The 6067-nt window shown below is 45.7% G+C and overlaps 1 protein-coding gene across 4 annotated transcripts in view; it reads left to right on the top strand.

Annotated features, from left to right (window-relative positions):
* Window positions 1–4245: 4245 nt before the first annotated feature.
* The window catches only part of PCYT1A (phosphate cytidylyltransferase 1A, choline), a 49438-nt gene continuing 47616 nt past the window's right edge, over window positions 4246–6067 (top strand). For 2 of the 4 annotated variants that reach the window (XM_070789133.1, XM_070789139.1), the window contains exon 1: window positions 4604–5040. The gene's annotated coding sequence lies outside the window, so the exon portion shown is untranslated. Of the gene's footprint in view, window positions 4267–4409; window positions 4560–4603; window positions 5041–6067 lie in introns of those variants that run through there. The other 2 variants (XM_070789146.1, XM_019957316.2) reach the window with 2 other exon arrangements.

Genomic DNA, 6067 nt, shown 5'->3' with positions numbered 1-6067 from the left:
AACCAGTGTTTTTTTATTTACAGGGTTAAAAACATCATATATACATTTTGTAACCTGATTTTTCACTTATAATGTTGTGTACAATTTTTATATCATTTTATTTGATTGCAATTTTCATCAGCCTACATGAGTGAGTGAGTGGAGTCGCTCAGTCGTGTCGGACTCTTTGCAACCCCGTGGACTGTAGCCTACCAGGCTTCTCTGTCCATGGGATTCTCCAGGCAAGAATACTGGAGTGGGTTACCATTTCCTTCTCCAGGGGATCTTCCCGACCCAGGGATCGAACCCGGGTCTCCCACATTGGAGGCAGACACTTTAACCTCTGAGCCACCAGGGAAGCCTACATTAATAGCTGCAGTTCCATTAGGTTATACACCATTGGTTATTTTTGCCATGTCCTTATTGTGGGATTGATTATAATTTTTCACTATAACTAACTCTGAGATCAGCTTGCTTGTAAGTTTTTTTCCTGCATTTTAAATTATTGCCTTTACCTTTCACCTAGTATTTTTACTCAGCTCTTGCCACTCTACACTTTACACACCTTGTTAGTTTAAACCTGTATTTGTTTTATCCAGGGTTTGCCCAGTGTCACGATTGAAGAGTTTCTAGGCTGTATATGAAATTAGCTTCCCTTAAGATTCTCAGAGGTTATGATGGTACTATCCCAACTTCCACTGTCTTTGTAGTAATCTTCCCCTTAGATGTCTGCTCCAGCTAGCTGTCCTTATTTCAAGCGCCTTAATCTGTCTGCCTCAGGCTGAAACTCCAATACTTTGGCCACCTCATGTGAAGAGTTGACTCATTTGAAAAGACCCTGATGCTGGGAGGGATTGGGGGCAGGAGGAGAAGGGGACGACAGAGGATGAGATGGCTGGATGGCATCACTGACTCGATGGACGTGAGTCTGAGTGAACTCCGGGAGTTGGTGATGGACAGGGAGGCCTGGCGTGCTGCATTTCATGGGGTTGTAAAGAGTCGGACACGACTTAGTGACTGGACTGAACTGAACTGAATCTATCTGCCCTGTTCAAATAAGTGTTTGAAACTTGTTGGGGATTTTCTCCCCGGGACTTGGAAGCGACGAACCTGAAAGAATGACACTCGGACAGTCTCTTGCAAGGACTGACAAGTTTATTTCTGCAGTCAAGCCTTTTTATAGAAGTAGAAACAAAGAGCTTAAACTATAGGGCCAGCAGAGCGCATATGGGGTTAACACATAATCAGTAAAAACATTTCAAGGACAGCACGCTCTAAATGACTCATGTGCTTATCCCACAACCCGTTTTCTCAAGTAACATCCCTATTTATTATTAAATCTTGGCGCCAAGCATAACCAAAGGCAGGAGATGTTTTCCTGTTGCAGTACAAAGCCGGGTACTTCTGGCCCTTCGCCATTTTCCCAAGGACTTTCTCCTTTTACGGCTATTTTGTACTACGCTTCCCAACAAAACTCAAAAGGGAAGGGTCACAATATAAATCCTTTATTTTCCCCTGTAGCTCCTCAGCAGCTGCTTACCCACCATATTTCTTCTCAGCTGCTTTCAAGATAAGCATGTAAACAAAAATAAGTAAATACATGGAAACATTCTTTTATAGTAGCCAATTCCTTCTCTAAGAGACTGGAGATCTCCTCAAGAAAATCAGAGATACCAAAGGAACATTTCATGCAAAGATGGGCTCGATAAAGGACAGAAATGGTATGGACCTAACAGAAGCAGAAGATACTAAGAAGAGATGGCAAGAATACACAGAAGAACTGTACAAAAAAGATCTTCATGACTCAGATAATCACGATGGTGTGATCACTAACCTAGAGCCAGACATCCTGGAATGTGAAGTCAAGTGGGCCTTAGAAAGCATCACTACAAACAACACTAGTGGAGGTGATAGAATTCCAGTTGAGCTATTCCAAATCCTGAAAGATGCTGCTGTGAAAGTGCTGCACTCAATATGCCAGCAAATTTGGAAAACTCAGCAGTGGCCACAGGACTGGAAAAGGTCAGTTTTCATTCCAATCCCAAAGAAAGGCAATGCCAAAGAATGCTCAAACTACCGCACAGTTGCACTCATCTCACATGCTAGTAAAGTAATGCTCAAAATTCTCCAAGACAGGCTTCAGCAATATGTGAACCGTGAACTTCCTGATGTTCAAGCTCGTTTTAGAAAAGGCAGAAGAACCAGAGATCAAATTGCCAACATCTGCTGGATCATGGAAAAAGCAAGAGAGTTCCAGAAAAACATCTATTTCTCCTTTCTTGACTATGCCAAAGCCTTTGACTGTGTGGATCACAATAAACTGTGGAAAATTCTGAAAGAGATGGGAATACCAGACCACCTGATCTGCCTCTTGAGAAATTTGTATGCAGGTCAGGAAGCAACAGTTAGAACTGGACATGGAACAACAGACTGGTTCCAAATAGGGAAAGGAGTACATCAAGGCTGTATATTGTCATCCTGTTTATTTAACTTATATGCAGAGTACATCATGAGAAACGCTGGACTGGAAGAAACACAAGCTAGAATCAAGATTGCCGGGAGAAATATCAATAACCTCAGATATGCAGATGACACCACCCTTATGGCAGAAGGTGAAGAGGAACTCAAAAGCCTCTTGATGAAAGTGAAAGCGGAGAGTGAAAAAGTTGGCTTAAAGCTCAACATTCAGAAAACGAAGATCATGGCATCTGGTCCCATCACTTCATGGGAAATAGCTGGAGAAACAGTGGAAACAGTATCAGACTTTATTTTTCTGGGCTCCAAAATCACTGCAGATGGTGACTGCAGCCATGAAATTAAAAGATGCTTACTCCTTGAAAGGAAAGTTATGACCAACCTAGATAGCATATTCAAAACCAGAGACATTACTTTGTCAACAAAGGTCTGTCTAGTCAAGGCTATGGTTTTTCCTGTGGTCATGTATGGATGTGAGAGTTGGACTGTGAAGAAGGCTGAGCGCTGAAGAATTGATGCTTTTGAACTGTGGTGTTGGAGAAGACTCTTGAGAGTCCCTTGGACTGCAAGGAGATCCAACCAGTCCATTCTAAAGGAGATCAGCCCTGGGATTTCTTTGGAAGGAATGATGCTAAAGCTGAAACTCCAGTACTTTGGCCACCTCATGTGAAGAGTTGACTCCATTGGAAAAGACTCTGATGCTGGGGAGGGATTGAGGGCAGGAGGAGAAGGGGACGACAGAGGATAAGATGGCTGGATGGCATCACTGACTCGATGGACGTGAGTCTGAGTGAACTCCGGGAGTTGGTGATGGACAGGGAGGCCTGGCGTGCTGCGATTCATGGGGTCGCAAAGAGTCGGACACGACTGAGCGACTGATCTGATCTGATTTCCTTCTCCAGGGGATCCTCCCGACCTAGGGATTGAACCCAGGTCTCCTGCATTGCAGACAGATGCTTTACTGTCTGAGCCACCAGGGAAGCCCTACTTATTCCATAACATTGGCTATTTACTGGCCTTGTTGAAAGTGAAAGTGTTAGTCACTCAGTCCTGTCCACTTTGCGACCCCATTGAGTGTAGCCAACCAGGCTCCTCTGTCCATGGAATTGTCCAGGCAAGAGTACTGGAGTGGGTTGCCATTCCCTTCTCCAGGGGATCTTCCCCACCCATTGATGGAACCTAGGTCTCTTGCATTGCAGGCAGATTCTTTATTGTCTCAGCCACCAGGGAAGCCCATCTACAAGGGACTCCTCCAAAGGGGTTTGCTAGTTTCTTTCTAGCAAAGGAAAACATTTCTTTTCACCAGTCACCCTGCTGTGTGATTTCCTACCAGTGGCCACCAAGTCAAGAATTGTTCCTGCTTAGATGGCCCCCAGTTGATACCCAGGGATCATCTCTTGGTGAGCCAACAAGGGTTAGAAACAACTGGAACACAGAGGGCTTTTCATAGGACTTGGTTGGCGGACGTGCATCTCTTCACGTCACCCAGTAGGGAAAGGTGCTGTGTGAAGTAGTTGCAGACCATGGTGTGGAGGTCGGGGGTGTCAAGGTTGGAAGGTGTCGCGGCCATCTGCATTATGAATGTGCTGGTATATGGGTGCCTGGCACGGCGTCAGCCGCTGGGGTAGAGCAGGAAGGACTAAAACGGACAGGTAGGTCCGCCTGGAAGGGACTGAACCCGGAGCTGGGCAAAAGGCGAGCCACCACGTTAACGCTCCTTGACGGACGGCCAGCGAGCAAGAGTGACAAGTCACAGCCGTGTCTTATTACAAGGTACATCCGTTTCTTCACCGCATAGTCCAATTCCGCAAGGTAAGTGACCCTTTGCCATTTTATCTTCTCTCTTGGTGAGTTCTGCTCAGTCACTCCGCCCCACGGGGCCTCTATGGAGGCGGAACCACTGTATCAGAAGTGGTTTTCGAAGAGAAGTCGTGGTCGGAGTGATAAGAGGGAGGGCAATAGGCGGGATTTCCGGTCCGCGCTTCCGTCAGCTGCCTTTCCCGGGCGTCTCCCCGCAACCTCCTCAATTTCCCTTGTCCGTGACGCGGCGCTCTGGAGAAATTCGACGGGACAGTCACCAGGGGCCAGGGAAACGTGAGCTGCAGGTAAGGACCGGGTGTGTGTATATCCTTGCGGCTGTGTTTGAGAGGAGAAACTGTGGTGCTGGGACTGCCTGGAGGAGTGACTGAAAGAAGAGTGGGTCAGTGACAGCGAGGGGAGTGTGAGGCTACGACTGCGAGGCTACTGTGACCCAGGGGCGTTGACAACGAGGGGACCGTGGCTGAGACGTAGCTGCTTGCGAGGGATCTGTGACCCAGCAGCAGTGAATACTAAGGGGCTCTGACCTCGGAGAACACGAGGCAGAGGCTGCGTGGGGACTATGACCGAGAAAGTATGAAACAGTGACAGCGGGGAACTGTGACCAAGGGCCATCGACTCGGAGGAGACTGATCGATGGATAGGAACTATGAGGGGACTCTGACCTAAGGGAATATGAAGCAGCAGCTGCGAGGGGACTCTAACCAAGGAGCCGTAACTTTGAGGGGGCTGAGTTGGAGAAGACTGTGGGATCAGTGACTGGACAGGGTACTGTAGCGTTTTGTTTGAGTAGGGGTGTGGTGACTGGGTGGAGAAGGTTAGACAGACCCGAGTTTAATTTGATGGACAGACTTCTTGTGGCTGGGAAGCTTACTTCACCATCGAGCTACAGTTTCTTCCGCCGTGAGTGGAAAGTTTGGATTAGATGAATGTTTCCTAAACTGTGGGTTCTGTCCTGTTATTGGGTTGTGTAGTCCATTTAGTGGAGGGAACCTGAAATTTACCAAAAAAAAAAGAAAAGAAAAGAAACAGACCTGAAATTTTCACATAATAATAGTATTATTCATGAAACTTGTTTCAGTTATGAGTGTGTGAAGTTATGATGCAAACTGAATTTCATGTATCTTAAAATGTAGTTAAAAAGTTGGAAAAACATTGGACCAGATTATTTCTGAGTTTTCCTTCTGGTCTAAAATGCCATGATTCTACAGTGAGGGGACTATTTGGAAATACCAAGATGCAATTAGGAGGATCTGGGGCTGGAGCACATCCTCTATCAGATTGACTTAACTGAAGAAGGCTTCCCAAATAAAATTGGAGTAGTTTTAACTGAAGACTGAAACTCAGGTCCTCAGTTGGGAGAACCAATACTTATATATTGAAATAGGGACAGTGATATTTAGAAAGGCAGTGAGGATATAGGGGTTTGTGATGGGAAAAAACTGTTAGGAATAGACACTGAGTAAGGGGGAAGCTTTGAAGAGGGTAGAAACAAGGCTTAGAAGGGGAACTGAAGATAGAGACAGAAAAGATTCTGAGAATAAAGTGACCTTCAGGGTCCTTTTCAATCTTAATATTTAATGTTTCTGTAAATACAGAAAATTGTTAGTAAAAAGGTACTGGTTGACAATGAAATTTGGTGCGCTAATCTGTGGTGAACAGATGATCATCATGGAGAAGACGGGATGACCTGGAGAGGTCAACAGTGGTGACTAGAATGTCACAGAGGAGAAGCTTTAATGTATTTAGCTATCCAGCTCAATGGTTTTTGTACATTGGAGGCCAAGACTGGCCT

This window comes from Bos indicus, chromosome 1 (genome assembly GCF_029378745.1).
Source record: "Bos indicus isolate NIAB-ARS_2022 breed Sahiwal x Tharparkar chromosome 1, NIAB-ARS_B.indTharparkar_mat_pri_1.0, whole genome shotgun sequence".
Classification (NCBI taxonomy): Eukaryota; Metazoa; Chordata; class Mammalia; order Artiodactyla; family Bovidae; genus Bos; species Bos indicus.
Note: the sequence above shows the minus strand (reverse complement) of the source record. Positions and strands in the feature narration are given on the sequence as shown.